At 43.8% G+C, this 20,190-nt stretch overlaps 1 protein-coding gene across 1 annotated transcript in view; it reads right to left on the bottom strand.

Annotated features, from left to right (window-relative positions):
• Positions 1-19,609, bottom strand: part of GRIN3B (glutamate ionotropic receptor NMDA type subunit 3B) — a 127,374-nt gene extending 107,765 nt beyond the window's left edge. The window contains exons 1-2 of the mRNA XM_069962396.1: positions 19,479-19,609; positions 19,123-19,261 (exon numbers count right to left, since the gene is read on the bottom strand). The gene's annotated coding sequence lies outside the window, so the exon portion shown is untranslated. The remainder of the gene's footprint in view (positions 1-19,122; positions 19,262-19,478) is intronic.
• Between the last annotated feature and the right edge of the window lie 581 nt (positions 19,610-20,190).

Here is a 20,190-nt window from a genome sequence, read left to right as displayed (position 1 = left end):
TCTTTTTCCTCAGCCACCTCCTCCCCGGTCCCAGTAAAAAAGTGCCCCCCCCCACTGGAGTCCCTTTTTAAGTATATAATAATGTACAACCAGACCAGACTCCTAAATAAACACTGGACACTCTCTTGTGTGTCTACCCCCATGCCAGACTGGGTCACCATGTACCCCCCTGCCCCCCTCCTCACTCCAGACTGGGCACCCTTCACCCCCCTCCCCAGACTGTGCACCCTTGATTGTACTCCCCTTCCCACACACCTGTATTTTCTTTCTTCCTCCTCCATAGTGCAGTGTACATACAGGACCTGCGGTGATATCATGGTCACATGTCAAGGTCCTTCACCAGCTACACAGTAACTCTTCTGTACTGTCTCCTGGCTGCTATTTAACCCTGATTTGTGCAAAATCTCACCGCAAAAATGCATCGATTTTGTGCAAATTATAGCTAAACAGCAGCCAGGAGACAGTACAGTATGGGAAATACCTCTTTTGATCAAGTTAAAATCGTCTCCTGTCTCCCCACACTGACAGAGGGCAGGACGCTTCCAGGCTGCCTCATCCACTGTGATCCTTCTCTCTCTGCTCCCTGTGATGGCACCCCCCCCCCCCCCCCGGTCTCTGCGCCTGGGGCAGCTGCCCCCCCTTTCCCCCGCTCCCTACGGCCCTGTGCTATATGCAGCCAGGTCCACACTGTTACTGAGGGCCCACCGCAATCTCGCGGTGGCACACCATTAACCCCTGCAGGGCTTCTGTCACTGTCCGATTGTTGTATCTGACTGCTGGGGGTCCCTTACCTTTTTCCCGGCAGTCAGATGAGTGATGATTGTAGATGATTGGCATTGCAAGGATCACTGTGTAAAATGTAATGTAAAAATGTTAAAGGTTACTAAGGGGACATAAAAATTGTAAAATACATTTTTTAAAAAAGTGTTAAAAAAACCAAAACACCATAGCCCCTCCCTCAATAAAAGTCTAAATCACCTCCTTTCCTATTTTATAAATAAAACACATAAAAATAAACATATTATATACCGTAGCGTGTGTAATCCTCCGATCTATTAAAATAAACCAATTTTGTTTCTGCACAGTGAACCGTGTAAACAAAAAGCGGTAGTAAAATACCAGGATTGATTATTTTTATTACATTTTATTTTTTAAAAAATTATAAAAATTGTTCAAAACGTCTCATCTACACAAATATGGTACTAATAATGACTAGAGATCATGGCGCTAAAAATGAAACCCCATACATCCCAGTACATGAAAAAATAAAAGCGCTACAAGATTCACAATAGGGCCATTGTAGTCACACTTATTTGCAAAAAAAAAAAAAAAGTTGCCATATTCAGGCTGACCAATAAAATAAAGAGTTCATTTTTGCCATAAAGTGCATTACAAAAACACGCCCCCCCCCCCCCTTGAAAAAAAATGTGCAGAGTTTTATTTTTTGCCCAATTTTACCCCATAAGGGTATGTTTTCACGTATGGGATCCGCAGCAGATCAGCAGCAGATTTCATCAAAATTACGGAACACAGCATTAAATCACACCATCAAATCTGCTGCAGATCCTGTATGTGTGAACGCACCCTAAGGCTATGTTCACACTACGTAAATCTACGGCCGTTGTTGCCGATGGCAAGAACGGCCGTAGTTTTTGCGCAGTGCCAACACAGCCTATTGAGCAATGGCATCCCGCTCCGGAGCGTACACACATCGTATACGCTCCGGCCGGGATCTGTGCGGCCCCGCAAATAACTGACAGGTCAGTTTTCTGCGGCCAGAATTCAGTGAATTCCGGCCGCAGAAAGACCTGTCAGTTCACACTGTGAAGCGAGCGGCTCCGGCCGCTTGCTTCACTGTGTGCTATGGTAAGCTCCGCGGACGGAAAGATCATCTGGCCGGTACTTAAGTACCGGCCGAGATGATCCGGCCAGAGACCGGCCGTTCCGTGACCCACCATGACGTATGATATGAAATAAGGTGTGAAAAACGCTAAATTTACCCTTTACACCTGAGTAGAGATGTCAGAATGCACAAAAGAAGTGACAGTGTCACTTTAAGGACCGGCAAATTGTCACTTTTGCGGGTTTTTTCCTCGTCTTCTAAGACCCATAACTCTTTTAATTTTTCACCTACAGGGCCATGTGAGGGCTTGTTTTTTTTCAGTTGTACTTTGTAATATCATCTTTCAATCTGTAATAAAATGAATAACGGGACCCCCAAAATATCATTTATGGGGTGACTTTGGGTCAAAAAATGCAATTTTGCTCATTTTGGGGTGGTTCCATGTTTACGTAATGCACTTTACGGTAAAACTGGCATTTTTTTCTTTATTCTGTAGGTCGGTCTAAACACAGTGATATGCATGTTTACTATTTTTTTTTAATGTTTTACTAATTTTATTACAACTAAAAAAAATTTTTTCTTGCAAAATGTTATATTTAAAATAGCCCTATTGTGACTCTTATAGCGCTTTTATTTTTATTTTCTATGGGGTCGTATGGGGTGTCATTTTTTGCACCACGATTTCTAGTTTTTATTAGTAAAAAATTTTTCTAGATCAGACGTATTGATCACTTTTTATAAATTTTTTTATACATAAAATATAATTTTAAAAAAGTTTTTGACCGCTTTTTGTTCACGCCGTTCACCGTGCAGGAACAATATTGTTTTATTTTAATAGATTGGACAATTCTGCATGCTAACGTATATTATATGTTAATTAACTTGATTATTTTTATGTGTTTTATGTATAAAATGGGAAGGGGGTGATTTTCATTTTTATTGGGGGAGGGGCTATGGGACATTTTTAAAAACTTTTATTTATTTATTCTTTACTCTTTTTAAGTCCCCTTAGGGGACTTTTACATTAATAAATTGGATTACATTCACTGATCACTGCTATGTCATAGCATAGCAGGGATCAATGTTATCGGCGATCATCTGATAGAGCCTGCCTGTGGCCTGTGGCAGACTCAAAGATCAGATCAGATCAGATCAGAATGCACGGAGGTAAGAAGTAATCCCCCGGCTGTCAAGCAGTGTGATCGGGACCCTCGCAGACACGCTGCGTGAGTCCCGATAGTTAAGTGACCGGAGATGCCCCTCTCACTCACACTCGTGGCGCGATCGTGGCATTTAAGGGGTTAATTTTTTCCCTGTGAAGAGGCTACTGTCGTCTGCCTCACGAGGGTTTTTTGCCTTCCTCTGGATCAACACAGGTTGAATTTGATGGACACCTGTCTTTTTAAACCTTATAAACTAATAATTGGCCTAATACCCCCAAATAAATTAAAATTGTCCCTTTTCCCCAGCTAAATAGGTATGGCCGCCATACCCATAAGAGACTTGCCATGATGCAATTACAAAGCCCTTGTGCTGCCAGGACAGTAGAAAACCCCCACAAGTGAACCCATTCTGGAAACTACACCCCATAAGGAATCTAACAAGGGGGGCAGCGGGGATATGGCCCCCTGGTGACGGACACATTTGTGCCGTGAAAAGGAAAAAAAATGGTATTTTTTATTTTCCTGGCACATGTTCGACAAATTTGCCCGTCACTAGTGGGGTCCATATGCTCACTGCACCCCTTGTTAGATTCCTTATGGGGTGTAGTTTCCAGACAGGGGTCACTTGTGGGGGGTTTCTACTGTTCTGGCAGCACAGGAGCTTTGTTATTGCGACATGGCCTCCATCCTCCATTCCAGCCTCTAAATGGCGCTCTGTCCCTTTGGTGGCTTGCCCTGTGCCCATATGGCACATAATGTCCACATGTGGGGTATTTTCGTACTCAGGGGAAATTACTCTACACGTTTTGTGTTCATTTTCTTTTTTAACCCTTTGTGGAAATGGAAAAAATCAAGGCTAGACCAACATTTAGTGTAAAAAATGCTTAATTTTTACACTAAATCATTGATCTTGTCTTGATTTTTTCATTTTCACAAGGGGTTAAAAGATAAAAAAAACCACAAAAGTACGAAAGTACCCCACATGTGGACATAAAGCGCCATGCGGGTGCAGGGTAAGCCTCCAAAGGGAAGGAGCACCATTTGGTTTTTGGGGGCTGGATTTGGAATGGAATGGATTTCGAGGGCCAAGTTGCAGTTAAAAGGCCTCTGTGTTGCCAAGACCGTTGAAACCCCCCACAAGTGACCCCATTATGGAAATTACACCCCTTAGGGAATGTAACAAGGGGTGTAGTGAGCATATGGACCCCACTGGTGATGGGCACAAATGTGGAACAATGTGGCGTGAAAATGAAATGTTACATTTTTTACACTATAATGTTGGTTTAGCCTTAAATTTTTCATTTTCACAAGGGGTTAAAAGAGAAAAAAACACACAAAATGTGTAGAGCAATTTCCATCGAGTCCATAAATACCCCACATGTGGACATAAAGCGCCATGTGGGTGCAGGCCAAGCCTCCGAAGGGAAGGAGCGCCATTTGGATTTTGGAGGCTGGATTCGGCCAGAAAGGATGATAAACGCCATGTCGCATTTACAGAGCCCTCGTGCTACCAAAACACTAGAAACCCCCCACAAGTGACCCCATTCTGGAAACTACACCCCTCAAGGAACCTAACAAGGGGTGCAGTGAGGATATAGACCCCTTGATGACGGGTGACGGGCACTTGATGAAAGTGAAAAAATGAAAATTTTCCCTTTCACGTAACATTGTTCCACATTTGTGCCTGTCACCAGTGGGGTCCATATGCTCACTGCACCCCTTGTTAGATTCCTTAAGGGTTGTAGTTTCCAGGATGGGGTCACTTATGGGGGGTTTCAAGTGTCTTGGCAGCACGAGGGCTCTGTAAATGCGACATGGCACTTGAAATCCATTCCAGTGAAATTCAGCTTCCAAAAGCCAATTGGCGCTCCCTTACTTTAGAGGCTCGTCCTCCGCCCGCTTGGCACTTTATGTCCACATGTGGGGTATTTCTGTACTCGGGAGAAACTGCGCTACACGCTTTTTTTTTTTTTTCCTTTTATCCCATTGTGAAAATGAAAAATTGAAGGCTAGAACAACGTTATAGTGTAAAAAATTTTTTTTTCTCTTTTTACGCCATATTGTTCTGAAAATCTGTGAAGCACCTGTGGGGTCCAAATGCTCACCGCACCCTTTGTTACATTCCTTGAGGGGTGTAGTTTCCTAAATTGTGTCCCTTTAGGGGTGTTTTTTATGTTTTGGAACCCCAGAGCCTCTGCCAACCTGAAGTGGTACAGTCAAAAATGACCAAATATAACGGAGGCGTTGAAATTCACTAGGTGCTCCTTTATATCTGAGGCTTGTGGTTGCGTCAAACAATGCAATAGGGCCACATATGGGGTATTTCTATAAACTGCAGAAACGGGGCAATCAATATTGGGGTGCATTTCTCTGGTAGTAGGTTTATAATTATGAAAAATATTGGATTACAATAAAATCTCTGCACAGAAAATTAAAATTTTCAAATTTCTTGCACACTTAACTTTTATTTCTGTGACTCTCCTAAAGGGTTAAAAAACTTTTTGGATGTGCCTTTGCAGAGTTTGGGGGGTGCAGTTTCTGAAAAGGGGTGCTTTGTGGGGCTTTCTAACATGCAGTCCCCTCAAATACACTTTAAACCTGAACAGTTCCCTAAAAATATCTGATTTTGAAATTTTACGGAAAATTTGGAAAATTGCTGCTAATGTTTTAAGCTTTCTATTGTGTAAAAAAATGAAAAATTGTTTAATAAATACCACCATCATAAAGAAGACATGTTGCTAATGCTATTTAATATATAATTTATGTGGCATAACCATTTTCTGTATAAGCAGAAAAGTTTCAAAGTTGGAAAAATGCATTTTTTCACAATTTTTCACGTTATTTTGGGTTTTTTTCATAAAGATTCGTTATAAGTATCGACTTTAATTTACCAGAAATGTAAAGTACCATATGTCACAAAAAAACTATCTCAGAATCAGCCGGATAGGTAAAAGCATCCCGAAGTTATTAATGAATAAAGTGACACAGGTCATATTCATAAAATTTGTCTCTGTCCTTAAGGCCATTTCAGGCTCTGTCCTTAAGGGGTTAATTAATTAATTAATTTAAATTATTTGTTTATTTATTTATGTATTTGTGTGCGTGTTTAACTGTAACTTTTGCACATGATCAGTGCTGTAATGTATTATAGAGTGAATGAGCTGACAGAACACTGACAGCTCATTCACACGATCAGACCCCTGCCTCAGTGCAGGGGCCTGATTGTTATAATCCATAGCAGCCCAGATGTATTAAGCAGCTTCTGGATTGCTATGGTAACCCACTGGAGCCGCGCAGCTCCGGAGGGTGAACTGGGGGGTCAGAGGGAGCAGATCTCCCTCTGGATTCCCCATAGACACTGCGGTCCCTCCTGCTACCCGATTGCTATGTAGCCACCTCCAGCTACCCGATTGCCGCTAGGGACAGCGACAGCATGTTGCAGGAACTACCTGCTTTACATGACGTTCCGGGAACGTCATTTTGCGGCAAGGGGTTAAAAAACAAAGAACACTTCCTCCGCCTGGAGAAAAGAAGGTTCTATCTCCGGAGGTGACAAGCCTGCTTTACCATGAGAACAGTGAATCTTTGGAACAGTCTACCCCAGGATCTGGTCGCAGCAAAAACAGTGGAGGACTTCAAAACAGGCTTAGACAAGTTCTTACCCATCACCCACTCCCTGCACTTCATCCACCACTTTCTTGGTTTAACTTGATGGACATGTGCAGGGGCGTAACTAGAAATGGCTGGGCCCCATAGCAAACTTTTGAATCCCCCCTCCCCCCCCTTTCTTCCTCCTATAGGCTCCTATACAGTTGTAACTGCGCTGTTTGGTGTCATGTGCAGTAAAGCGAATAGGAATGTGGGTTGCCTCCATATGTAGCATCCCCTGCTGTGCCACCATATAGTAAGAATGCCCCCTGATGTGCCCCCCTATATACTAATAATGCCCGTTTATACTAATAATGACCCCTGATATGCTCACTTATACTAATAATGCCCCCCTGATATGTCCACTTATAGTAATAGTGCCCCCTAGTGTGTTCCCTTATACCAATAATGCCCCCTGTTGTGCACCCCTATATAAAAATATTGTCCCCTGCTGTGTACCCCATACAATAATAATGCCCCCTGCTTTGTACCCCATACAACTATAATGCCCCCTGCTGTGTACCCCATACGACAATAATGCCCCCTGCTGTGTACCCCATACAATAATAATGCCCCCTGCTATGCCCCTAGTAATATCCCACATGATATGCCCCCCTCTAACTACTAAGCCCCCACCTGCTGTGCAATAATAGTTATAAAAAAAAAACATCATACACACCTAATCCTGGCTGTGTGGCTGCAGAGAGCAGCTCTTCTCTTTCTTCTGGCTCCATCTTGCGAGCCGCGGGGACGGAACGTCCGGCAGGCGTGATGATGCATCATCACCCCTGCTGGAGAGGTCACGTCCCAGAGTCCCATAGGCTTCAGGTATGAAGTGCCAGTGACCTTTGGGATTGAATGTAGGAGCAGGATGCTGACAGGTCCTGCTCCTACATTTTGTTCACTTTAATGTTTAATGTGTCACCGGGATCCCGCGACATCCCTAGCGGGTTCTCCCGGCACCCCGGTTGGGAAACGCTGCTTTAATGAAATGAACACGTGGGATTTGATTGGCAGATGGAAAAAGTTGCAGCTGCTCTCTCCCCACTGCTGTATCTTGGGATCAGATCTCAGCAGTAAGATGATCAGTGCAATCACCACGCACTCCTGCTCTGATGAATCGGAATCTGCTTTTGTCCCTTGACAAAGTCAGATGTTGAAATTCTCGTCGGGACAGGAGCACATGGTGATCCAGGGCACACTGGTATATATATTACTGTTTGAGATGTCATCCATCATTCTGTGATCAGGTAGCTGCAGGTAAGGGATTATAGCTTTGTAAATGGGGCAGCTGATCCCTGACGCAACCCTGATACACCATTTTGAATTAAGCAAGTACGGGAAACTATGAAGGCTCTGTCGCTTGTATAATGTAGAAAAGCATTGTTGGAGGTGAGTGAGTGAAGCCCACTTTCATGAATTCCAGAAAAAATTGGATTCAAAATTATCTAAGCTACAAAATGAATGAAGAGAACAGAAAAAAGATACATTTATCAGAGATAAAATGGATTATGAAATGGGAAATACTTTTGTGAATAAAAAAGAATATCGCTGAAAAAATCACAACCACGACAGTTTAATAAAACAACACCCAACCCTAACTATAACAAAAAGAGTACAGACTTCTGGACGAAAGAGTCGGACTCCTCGTCTACAGAAGACTTTACCAAAATCAAAAAGAGATCATAATCGCAAAGCTACAATAAAAAAAATGATAATAAACAAATTCCCAAAAAACAACCTGAAGGAAATACTGTAGTCACCACAAGTGCAGGACTTCGCCAAAATGAATTTTCAAAAAACTGGGTTACCCTAAGAGAAAAATCAGACGTGGATGCAGAAGAAAAAGTACCCAATGTGAAAAGTAAACAAATCTCATGGAACATTGTGAGGGACAAACAGTACTGAAAGACCCACTTTTAATTATTAACCTCACTGATATAGAATAAGAGATGTAATCTCTGTCCTCAATAAGGGTTTAAACTTCAGCGTGACTGAACAGTTCGGTCCCATCGATTTCAAGATCGACTTGTTCAAAGCCACATGCACATTGCAGCTGAAAAAGTTTCTTGATGTGAACACTTTTCATGCTACTAAACAAATGATACCCGAAGGCGATGTTCCATTAAGGTCGGATTCTCTAGGTTTTTCTCTAGCAGGTGTTACTACTGAAATAGATAATATTGTGTTAACTACTTTACCCTTCCGACACAGGAGCCAGAAACAACTATTTCTGCAAGCTAAGTTCTTTTAGGCTATGTTCACACTGCGTATGAATCCGTCCGTAGTGTGAACTGCGAATATACGCACGTAGTTTTGAGGTTGATGCATTCGCTTGAAAGTATACGATATACAGTGCACACTACGTATGAGCTTACGGCCGGATCGTATACGGTGCCGTGAAAAATGAACAAGACCATTGTTTGAGGACGGAAATGTTGAAACTCACGGCCGTGGATTTCCATGTGGTCCCGTACGAAGTACTTATTTCAGCCAAATTGAACTTGATTTTTCGATCCAAAAGGTTCTGTGTGGTTTACGGGGCTGGGCGAAGATTTCCAAGTAAATGACCTGCCTCAGATCGCTTCGAATCAAGCTAGGGAAGCATAACTGTACTACGGCGTATGTTCGCGGTTCGGCCGCATGTCGATTTTTCCCCCGCCCGTAGTTTCAGCCGCACATGTACGGCGGCGTACGAACTACGAACGGAATCATGCGCAGTGTGAACATAGCCTTAAATTGCATTTGTGAGCGAGTTTTGGAGTGTGCGAGTTTTTGATCTGAAGTGTGTTTTTGTCTCAAGTGTGGGACTTTAATATTCTGGGACTTTAGATTCGGGGGTTTTTAGAGGAAAACAAATTGTTTATGTGCTTTTGAACACATTTTTTGCTTTTGTTGCTTGTTGTTTTGTTTTTTGTTTAGTTATACATAATATCCCCATAAAAATTAGTGCCATGTTTGACAATGCGGCCCAATGTACATCTTGTGCGATGTATGCAATCCTTTATCAACCGATCGAGGGTGCATACCATTGTGGGAGATGTGTGCATGTTGCTGGTTTGGAAGCCCAGATCCTGGATCTAAATGAGCAGCTGCGACGATTGAGATGCATTAGCAAACTGGAAAGGGGTCTGCTGCTCACTGAGTAAGCGCTCCAAGGGGTAGATGGAGAGAGTGATAGCATGGAGGTACAGGAGAAAGAGGCAACTAGTTGGGTGACAGTTAGAAAACAGGGTAGAGGGAAGAGTGTGAGGGAGGCCAGTCCTGATCTGGCACACCCCAACAAGTTTGCCAACTTGGCGGATGAGGGGGATGTTGATTCAGGGGTGGCATTGCTGCAGCAGGACACTGCCTCTGAAAGCCAGGGGGGGGTCTGCTCCAGTAAGGTGGGAAACAGGAGTTCAGGGCAGGTCAGGCAGGTACTGGTAGTGGGGGACAGACAGGGCAATCTGTCACAAAGACCGGGATCGTCGAATGGTGTGTTGCCTTCCTGGCGCTCGAGTTCGTCACATCGCGGATCGGGCTGACAGATTAATGGGAGGGGCTGGCGATGACCCAGCAGTCATGGTGCACATTGGCACCAATTATAAAGTTAGAGGTAGGTGGCGGGTCCTCAAAAAAGATTTCAGGGACTTAGGCAGGAAGGTGATATTCTCCGAAATATTACCTGTACCACGAGCCACACCTGAGAGACAGCGGGAGATTAGGGAGGTAAATAAGTGGCTCAAGAGCTGGTGTAGAATAGAGGGGTTTGGGTTCATGGAGAACTGGTCCGACTTCTCGGTCGGTTACAGGCTCTACGGTAGGGACGGGCTGCATCTCAATGGGGAGGGTGCAGCCGTGCTGGGGGAGCAGATAGCTAAGAGGTTGGAGGAGTGTTTAAACTAGGGATCGGGGGGGAGGGCAACTACAATATAGTAAGTGAAGACAGAGTAGATGGAGAGCTGGGCCTAGATTATGGAACTGGGGGTGGAGTGGCGGGAAAGGATAGAACAGTCACTAGTCACAAGAGGAAAGGGAATATGGACAAACATATTAAATGTATGTATACTAATGCTCAAAGCCTCACTAATAAAGCTGAGGAATTAGAACTCATAGAGGTTGAAGAGAAATATGACATAGTGGGGATAAGCGAGACATGGCTGGATGAGAGTTATGACTGGGCTGTTAATATCCAGGGTTACAGTCTATTCAGAAATAACCGTAGAAATAAGAAAGGGGGAGGGGTCTGTCTTTATGTTAAATCATGCCTTAAGCCCATTCTGCGGGAGGATATAAGTGATGATAATGTGGAATCTCTTTGGGTAGAAATAAGGGGAGGGACGAAGAATAATAAAATTCTTATAGGAGTGAGTTATAAACCTCCAAGTATAGTGGAAGAATCAGAAAATCTTATAAGAAAAATAGATGCGGCAGCGAAGCAGGGGGAAGTCATTATTATGGGGGACCAAATATAAACTGGAAAGCAGAAACCTGCAGCTCCAGGAAGGGAAGCGGGTTTTTGGAAATAGTAAAAGATAATTACCTTTCCCAATGTCACGGCCGCGGCGGCGTCCTGCGTTCCGGGCCGCCGCCGCGACCGCTTCCTGCCCCATGCAGCAGCCGGTGTCCATAGTCGGGGACCCGGCGCTGCTATCACCTCGGCCCCGGGGGGCGCCTCACCTCTCCACGCTCCTGTCTCCCGCTGTGCCGGCCGGCGCGCGCGTCCCCGCCTCCTAGGGCGCGCGCGCGCCGGCTGTCTCAGATTTAAAGGGGCAGTGCGCTCCTAATTGGTAGTTGCACCTAATCACTCCCCTATAAATCCCAGCATGCCCTGTCCCCTGGGTTGGAGCCTCTACATGCTTCCCATAGCGTTTGGCCCAGCTCCCTGTTGTTCCTGTGTCCTGTCCGTTACCTGGTCCCAAGTCCCTGTTCCTGAGTCCTGTCCATTACCTGGTCCCAAGTCCCTGTTCCTGGTTCCTGTTTCCCTGTCACTCCACCTGTTCCCGTGTCCAGCCTGTCACGTGCGCTCTCACCTGCAGACTATTGCCTGTGCCATCTCCTGCCACGCCTCGCCTGCCGACACCAGCAACCAAGCCAGGGGTAGCGACCTGGGGGTCGCCTGCCGCAGCAAGTCCATCCCGCCTTGCGGCGGGCTCTGGTGAAAACCAGCGGCCCCTTAGACTCCGCTCCCTGGTGAGGTTTGTGTCATCGCTGGTGCCGGTCCAGTGGATCCACTACTCCGGGCGTTACACCCAACTAGTACAGGAACCAACAAGAGGGGGGGCACTCCTGGACCTAATCTTAACCAATAGGCCAGACAGAATATCAAAAATAGAGGTGGGGGTCACCTAGGTATTAGTGACCATAACATAGTAAGTTTTCAATTATCCTTCAATAAAATGATTAGTAGAGGGGCTACAAAAACATTAAGTTTCAGAAAGGCTAATTTCCAAAAACTAAGAGAGGACCTTGGGAACATAGACTGGGACAATGCCTTCAGAAGTAAAAGTACACAAGAAAAATGGGACATATTTAAAGGGGTAGTGCGGCGCTAAAAAATTATTCACAGAATAACACACATTACAAAGTTATGCAACTTTGTAATGTATGTTATGTCTGTGAATCGCCCCCTTCCCCGTGTCCCACCACCCCCGCCCGTGTACCCGGAAGTGTGTGGTGCATTATACATTACCTGATCTGTGTCGAGGCCGTCCGCCATCTTGTGCCAAACGTCATCTTCGGACAGGCGGACGAATCGCTGCCGCCGCCCCCCCTCCGCCGCGTCACAACTGTGCTCAGCCGCAATTGGCTGAGCACAGTTATGCTCAGCCAATCGCGGTGGAGCGGCTGATGACGCGGCCGCGTCATCTGCAATACATTCTTCTCTACTGTATTCACAGAGGAGAATCCCATAACAGAGGACATGACTAGGGATAATATAAATCCTCCTATAAATCTCACCTGCCTAACACAACAAGAAGTGGGGAGATGCCTTAAAAACATTATAATCCATAAGTCACCGGGCCCAGAAGGTATCCACCCTAGAGTTTTGCAAAAATTAAATACTGTGTTAGACAGACCATTTTTCCTAATATTTAAAGATTCTATTACGACAGGGATTATTCCACAGGACTGGCGCATAGCTAATGTGGTACCAATATTCAAGAAGGGGTCAAAGAGTGATCCTGGAAACTACAGGTCTGTAAGTCTAACATCTATAGTAGGTAAAGTATTTGAGGGGATTGTAAGAGATGCTATACTGGTGTATCTTAATGAAAATAATCTTATGACGCAGCACCAGCATGGATTTATGAGGGATCGGTCCTGTCAGACTAATCTGATCGGCTTCTATGAAGAGATAAGTTATAGACTGGACCTGGGGGAGGCTGTGGATGTTGTGTATCTGGACTTTTCAAAGGCATTTGATACTGTGCCGCATGAAAGGTTGGTCTACAAAATGAGGATGCTGGGACTCGGCAAAAACGTATGCAAATGGGTAAGTAACTGGTTATGTGATAGAAAACAGAGGGTGGTCATTGATGAAACATATTCAGATTGGGTTTTAGTTACTAGTGGGGTACCACAGGGGTCAGTGTTGGGTCCACTTCTTTTTAATATTTTTATTAATGATCTTGTTGAGGGGCTACATGATAGAATCTCCATTTTTGCAGATGATACTAAACTGGGTAAAGTAATCAGTACAGAGGAGGATAATATCATATTACAGAGGCATTTGGAGAAGCTAGAGGCTTGGGCGGTGAAATGGCAAATGAAGTTTAATGGTGATAAATGTAAGGTTATGCAGTTGGGCCGCAGAAATAATAAGTACAGTTATGTGCTAAATAATAAAACACTGGGTAAAACTACTTCCGAAAGTAAACTCAACTTTAGTGATCAGTACCAGGCAGCAGCTGCCAAGGTTAATAAAATAATGGGATGCATCAAAAGAGGTATAGATGCTAAAGGTCTGTAACCATGACAAGGGGGCATCCTCTACGTCTAGAGGAAAGAAGATTTCATCATCAGCATTGACGCGGATTCTTTACTATACGAGCGGTAAGACTGTGGAATTCTCTGCCACATGATGTTGTCATGGACGATTCATTAAATAAGTTCAAGGGAGGCCTGGATGCTTTTCTTGAACAATATAATATTACAAGTTATGGGCCTTAGATTTCCAGTGATACGTTGATCCAGGGATTGTTCTGGTTGCCACTGGAGTCGGGAGGGAGTTTTCTCCCTGTGATGGGACAATTGTCATCTGCCTCATGGGCGTTTTTGCCTTCCTGGATCAACACAGTAGGATTTCCCTAGGTTGAACCTGATGGACTCTTGTCTTCTTTCAACCTTATTTACTATGTTACTATGTTACTAGATTTATCAGACAATAGAGATTCTGATACAACTAGGTTTTTGTTCGTCTTCTACTACTTTTTTTTTTACAGGCTGTATACCTTCTACACTTTCCCCCCTATACCACCAGGTAGTAATGTAGATTTGTTTAAACACAAGTTGCTTGAAGATATCAAAGCCCATATATATCCGACAGATAATATGAATTCAACTCCTACCAAAATTTCAGCCCTAAAATGGCTAGTAGAAAAGATACCATAAAAAGGGCCGATATGGGGGGCAATACCAAATATACCAAAACTCAGTAACAATCTCAAGCTTGAGCTTAAGAAAGGCCTGCCCTATATTTTGTAGGCCGAAACGCGTCGCTTTGCATGAAATAAAACATTTTTACTGCACCCAAAGGAGTTGCGTGGTTGAACCGAGTACACACACTGCCAGCAGTTCCCATGCGTTTTTTCATTTTTATACCAATTGCTGCATCCTCGCTTTCCATTTGAGAAGGGGATTGTGTTCGTTGGTCCATAGCGTTCATCTGTTTATTTAATTCAATGAACATGACATTTAGATATAAGACAGATCTGCAACAAATAGAATTTCTTGACGTATTGGTAAAAGTAACCAATGATCATCTAGAGACAACCTGCTTTAGAAAACTCACCTCCACCAATGCTTTTCTACATTACATATACAAGCTATCATCCTGTTCACACTAAGAAAGCCGCACCTTACGGACAATTCCTTAGATTAAGACGTATCAACAGCACTAATGTCACTTACCTTTCACAATCGCAAGATCTTCTGGAGCGATTAGTGTTGAGAGGTTACCCTAGAGATGACTTGATATGTGCCAGAGACAGAGCTTTCATGGTTTCCCGTACTTACTTAATTCAAAATAAAAAACCTATTAATAAGAGAAATGAACAAACCAATAAAAATTCCACCACACGTTTTGCATTTTCCTTTAGGTTTAGCCCTATAGCCAATACCATACGTGACATTATTAAAAAAAAAAACATTGGTATCTCATTACCCAAGACCCCATATTAGCCAACTATTTTTCTGATTCACCATTATTGACATTTCGACACTGCAAAAATTTAAAAGATACTTAAGTGAGCAGCAAATTTAAAGTTAACAAGAATAAAAAAAAGTTGGTTGACTATGTCTACGCCAATCGGTAACCATAAGTGCAGCAATTGTAACTGGTGCGATTATTTTCACAGCTGTAAAAGCATAACTTTAGGAGTAGTCTTCTTTCGGATTACTGATATGATTTGCTGTAGAACTGAAAATGTCATATATGCTATTCTCTGTAGCTGTGGTGTGTACTACGTGGGTAAAACCACTAGGCCTTTAAACAAAAGGTTTTCTGAACAGGTAAGATCCATAAGAACTAAAAAAGGTGTCCCCCGCATGATACAACACATAAACAAAATACATAAGGGTGATGTCCGCCACCTTAAATTCATTGGACTAGAAAGTGTGTACTATAAAAATGGCATAGATACTAATAAGATATTATTACAAAAAGAAGCTAGGATCATCATGCAAACTAACGCAAAAAATGAATGTGGTCTGAATGAATGTATCGATCTAAGCATGTTCTTATAATCTGCTGTCCACGCATACATTATTGAATCTGTACCTTTATAGTAACTGTTTTTAATACATGCATGTGCACATATAACATATAAATTCTTGGTTTTTAATTGTATTTGTAATTAATTGTAATTGTGCCCTAGAAAGCAATTTAGGTACACACATGAGTGGGTAAAGTAGTGCCTGAGGCAGCGCGCATGCACATGGGAAACGGCTGTTGCCCTGTCAGCTACTGCACGGCGTCCTCCGCTACTCACTCTGAATGACTTTTTAAGAAGATTTACAAATAAAGAAGATTTTTAAACGGTGAGTGCCTCCCTTTCTTTTTTTTTCTGGAATCACAGTATATCAGTTGCAGTGAAAAGATGTTTGAAACCTAAGAGAAAGAGATAAGATACTAGCAGGGTGAAGGCCATATTACACGGCACGATATTAAGGACGAAGCAAGCAGTGACCTGACAACCCCCTAACGTGGACATTCCCATCATCCTTCCCAGTCTAGACATGCCCCAGCTCCTAACGTGGACCTCCCAACACACTTCCCAGCCCCTAACGTGGTCCTTCCAGTCGCCCTTCCCAGTACAGGCCCATCCAAGCTCGTTAATGTAGACCCTCCTGTCGCCCTTCCCAGCCCAGACCCGCTGCAGCCCCTTAACACTGACCCTCCCTGGACCCTTCCCAGCCTAGACTCACCCAAGCTTCCTAATGCGGACCATCCCGGGGCCATTCCCTGACTTGCCCTAGGCCCCTAACACACTTAATATAATGGGGAAATTCATAAAGCTGCCTTTGTTGTTATAGCAGGCAATCAGAGTGCAGCCTTCACTTTTCAAGAATGCAGTACAAAAGCTGTGCTGTGACTGGTTGCTGTTAGCAACAAAGAGAGTTAGCATTTTTCATCTACAATAAATAGATTGGGGCAGATTGATCAAAACGTTGCTTGTTGCCCTTAGCAACCAATGAGAGATGTCATTGGTTGCTATGGACAACAAGGAGAGTTTTGCTTTTGAACGGTTTCATGAACGTAGTTTTATTAGTAGAAGATGCTGAGGCAACATATTGTTCTGTGATAATGTGGAGGAGTCTAGTAATGGATGCAGGATGTGTGGATTTCTATAGGAAGTTAAAAGACTCAATCATTTTACAAAATATGTGAACCATCAGCTCATATAAATTACTAATTTTTTAAAAACCCAGAATAAAATGTAACCTAAAATAGCGGCTCTTATATAACACAGCTTCCTGCCAATCCTCTGCATTGTGGTGTTTCACCACGGGTGCTACTAGTTTATACAACCCTGGCAAAAGCCTGTACTCTAAGTAAAAGTGGTAATGAAGTAGTACCTAAGTTTTGCCACTAGATGTCGCTAGTGTGTATGTTTTGTATCTATGTATTGCACAGCTGTAGTACTCAAGGGGTTATTGTTGTTTGTGATGAGAGCTCTTTTCTCTTCTCCACCTATCTCTATTCTCCTTCTTCTGCACCCTCTTCTCCACCACTCACAGCAGTTATTACATACCCTGTAGGAAGTTGTCACATGGGGAGAGGGAGTGTAGTCTCCCACTTAGTCAGTCTTAGTCTGGTTCCTGTACAGAGAGGACACAAGCCAAAACAGTCCCTACAGCAGTCAAGTTGGTCCCTGGCTTATTCCAGGTCCCATGTTAGAGGACAGTCCAGTGCAGTCTAGTCTGGAGTGTGATAGTGGACAGACACACATGGTAAGAACGGATACTCTTTTGTTGAAAGCAGCACTTCTACACACTATGCAGTGCTGAATGCTCACAGAGAGGACAAAGTCAGGGATCATCCCAGCCCATGCCAAGAACAAGTCTAAAGGTGCAGGACAGTATGCTGAAACAAGAGAAACTGATTCGGATACAGCAAATTTGCTAGAAGCCTACATACTCTATCTCTCACCGTGGGTGTAACCAGGATACCTTGGCCACTATGCTCAACCCAGGTTACAAGGTCTGGGGCTTGTGTCACCCTCATAGGATGCGTCACCTGACACTGGGGGGCAATAGGTGGTGAAAAGACAAGAAGTCAAAACACAGGCACAGGTATTCTCTCTACTCTCAAGTATTCTATTTGTTCTACCTCTAAAGTTTCGGCAGAGCACATTACTACTTGGGTTGGGACTCTCGCGACATCCTCCTCCCTACTACTCTGTACTCCCACTTTACTTTTCAGCATGCAACCAAGCCAGCTTGGCTATGCTACTTCTCAAGCTCTCAGCACAAGTCTTGTCAGTAAAGTTCAAAATATATTTTCAATTCACAAGTCTACTGTATCAAGTATTCCTAAAGTAAAGGAGATTTTATTTATGGTAACAGGACTCAGTGATTATTACTTAAACACGACACCGTAATTGCACCATTCCTTTCCGGATGGGTCACAACTCCACTCTGGACCACCGTAATAAGCACCCAAGGGACCCTCTCACAGCCCGGCAGGTCACAGACCACAGGGGAAAGGGTATAACCAGCCACTTTAAAATAAAAGCAAGTGTGCCTCCATACCTGTGTGCCCACCTGGCACTGGCGTCATGACAGTATAACATCTGGCTGAGTTATATCTTGAGAAACCTATACTGTAAAAGCAAAGCTGTATAACTTGCTGCACACAAGTACTTCTTAAGTAAAAACAAGCCTATTTATGATAAAGAGACTTCTTGATTCTTCATCCCACGCAGACACAGTGTACACTACAGCCTTGGGACACTTCACTTTTCTGTGGGTGGCAGTTCCGATAGTCCGGGAGGGTCACTACACCACTCCGGCCCACCGTGATATTATCCCAAGGGACCCTGTAGCAACCCGGCAGGACACTGTCCACAGGAAAAAGGGTACAACCGGCCTTCTAAATTAAAAGCTAGGCGTGCCATCACACCTGTGTGCCCAACCGGCACTGTCGTTACCACATAAGGGCCCTTGCACACTGAGCAATTCTCGAGGAATTGTAGCTGAAAAATTTCAGCTTGAAATTCCTCGCCTATTGTGCTCTGGCGGAATTCGAGCGGAATTCGAGCGGAATCCGCGCGGAAATCAAGCGGAATGCAAGCGGAATTACCAGCAGAATTCAAACCCCATTGACTTCTATAAGATTCCTCTAGCGGAATCCGCCCAAAGAATTGACATGTACATTCTTTGGGCGGAATGCGGATTCTGCGCGGAATTCCGGACGGAAATTTACTCTGTGTGCACGGGCAGTCGGAAATCCCATTGTTCTCTATGGAAAGAGCAATGTTGCATTTACACGGGCGGAATTCCACGCGGATTCCGCCCGCTTTTTATGGCGGAATTCGGGCAGAATTCCGCTAGAATTGCTCCGTGTGCACATACCCTAACATCTTAAGGCCTGCCTGTATCTCGGCCAACCACCACCGGAGTGGCGTCACACCCTACCATTTAGCAAGTGACCGGCCGATCCTTCGACACAACACCGGTGGTATACCACATTTGTGTGTTGTGGAGTTTGTTGCTATTGGTTTCTCCCGTCCCCACCTGTGGTGGGGCCAGGATGGTACTAACCTTTTCTGGAGTCTCTTTGCAGGCTGGTTGCTGGGCAGATTTACAGGAGAGGAAGGAACTGATAGGCTGGATCTTTTTGGCAGGCTTTTGAGCCGTTATAAATTCAAAGGACCAGTCTTGTGGCTCAGTGTGAGGAGACCTGTAAAATGAAGAAGGGAAGAAGAGAGAGTTAGTGTTGTGGTCAAGAAGTCTGTGAAGAAACCCACCCTCCCTTGCTTTAATTCGCATTCAATGGACTGTTGTCGTATTTGTTTGATGGCCAGTGATGCACAGTGTGGAGATTAGCTGATTGTGTCTTGGTTGTTATTGAATTCATATCTGAGGTTTTGATTTATTCTGATGTTTACTTAGGTTACCATAACTAATACCGTGGCCAAAGTTTACCAAAAGTTAGCAGATGTCTGTGTGTTTATTTAGTTTTTTTGGGGGGTGGGATGTTGAGAGCCCATGTCCTTTGCTGCCCATGGCAACCAAGCTCAGCTTTCATATAGCCAGGACTCATGAATAGTTGACAGCTGAGATATGATTGGTTGCTATGGGTAACAATGGACATTCCTACTGTAAGACTGTGCAATAAATCTTCATATCTTCGACATTTTAATATCCAGTCTGTATAGAGCAGCACAATCTGTCATTGAAGAGGTGGCAGACAACATACCTGTTACTGAGTGATATCTGTTCTTACTGAGCTTATTTATAACAAATCCCTGTTGACATATAGTATATAGCAAGGTACTATAGTTTAGTTTATCTGTATATATTTTTCTAGGGGTTATATACATTGTATCTGGTTTACTCGGTATACATCACTATAGCTTGTATACACACAAGCTTGCTGGGTGCTACACAGGTGGATGGTGAGCTAATTGATTGCTAATTAAGAGTTGATAAATTACATCTGTCTGAACCCTCTCAGTCCCTTCCAACATAGGAGCCAGAAGCAGCTATCTCTGCAAGCTAAGTTCTTTTATATTGCTATTTGTGAGCGAGTTTTTGATCTGAAGTGTGTTTTTCTCTCAAGTGTGGGACTTTAATATTCAGGGACTTTAGATTCGGGAAGTTTAGAGG

This window comes from Dendropsophus ebraccatus, chromosome 3 (assembly GCF_027789765.1).
Source record: "Dendropsophus ebraccatus isolate aDenEbr1 chromosome 3, aDenEbr1.pat, whole genome shotgun sequence".
Taxonomy (NCBI): Eukaryota; Metazoa; Chordata; class Amphibia; order Anura; family Hylidae; genus Dendropsophus; species Dendropsophus ebraccatus.
This window is presented reverse-complemented; position numbering and strand designations above follow the sequence as displayed.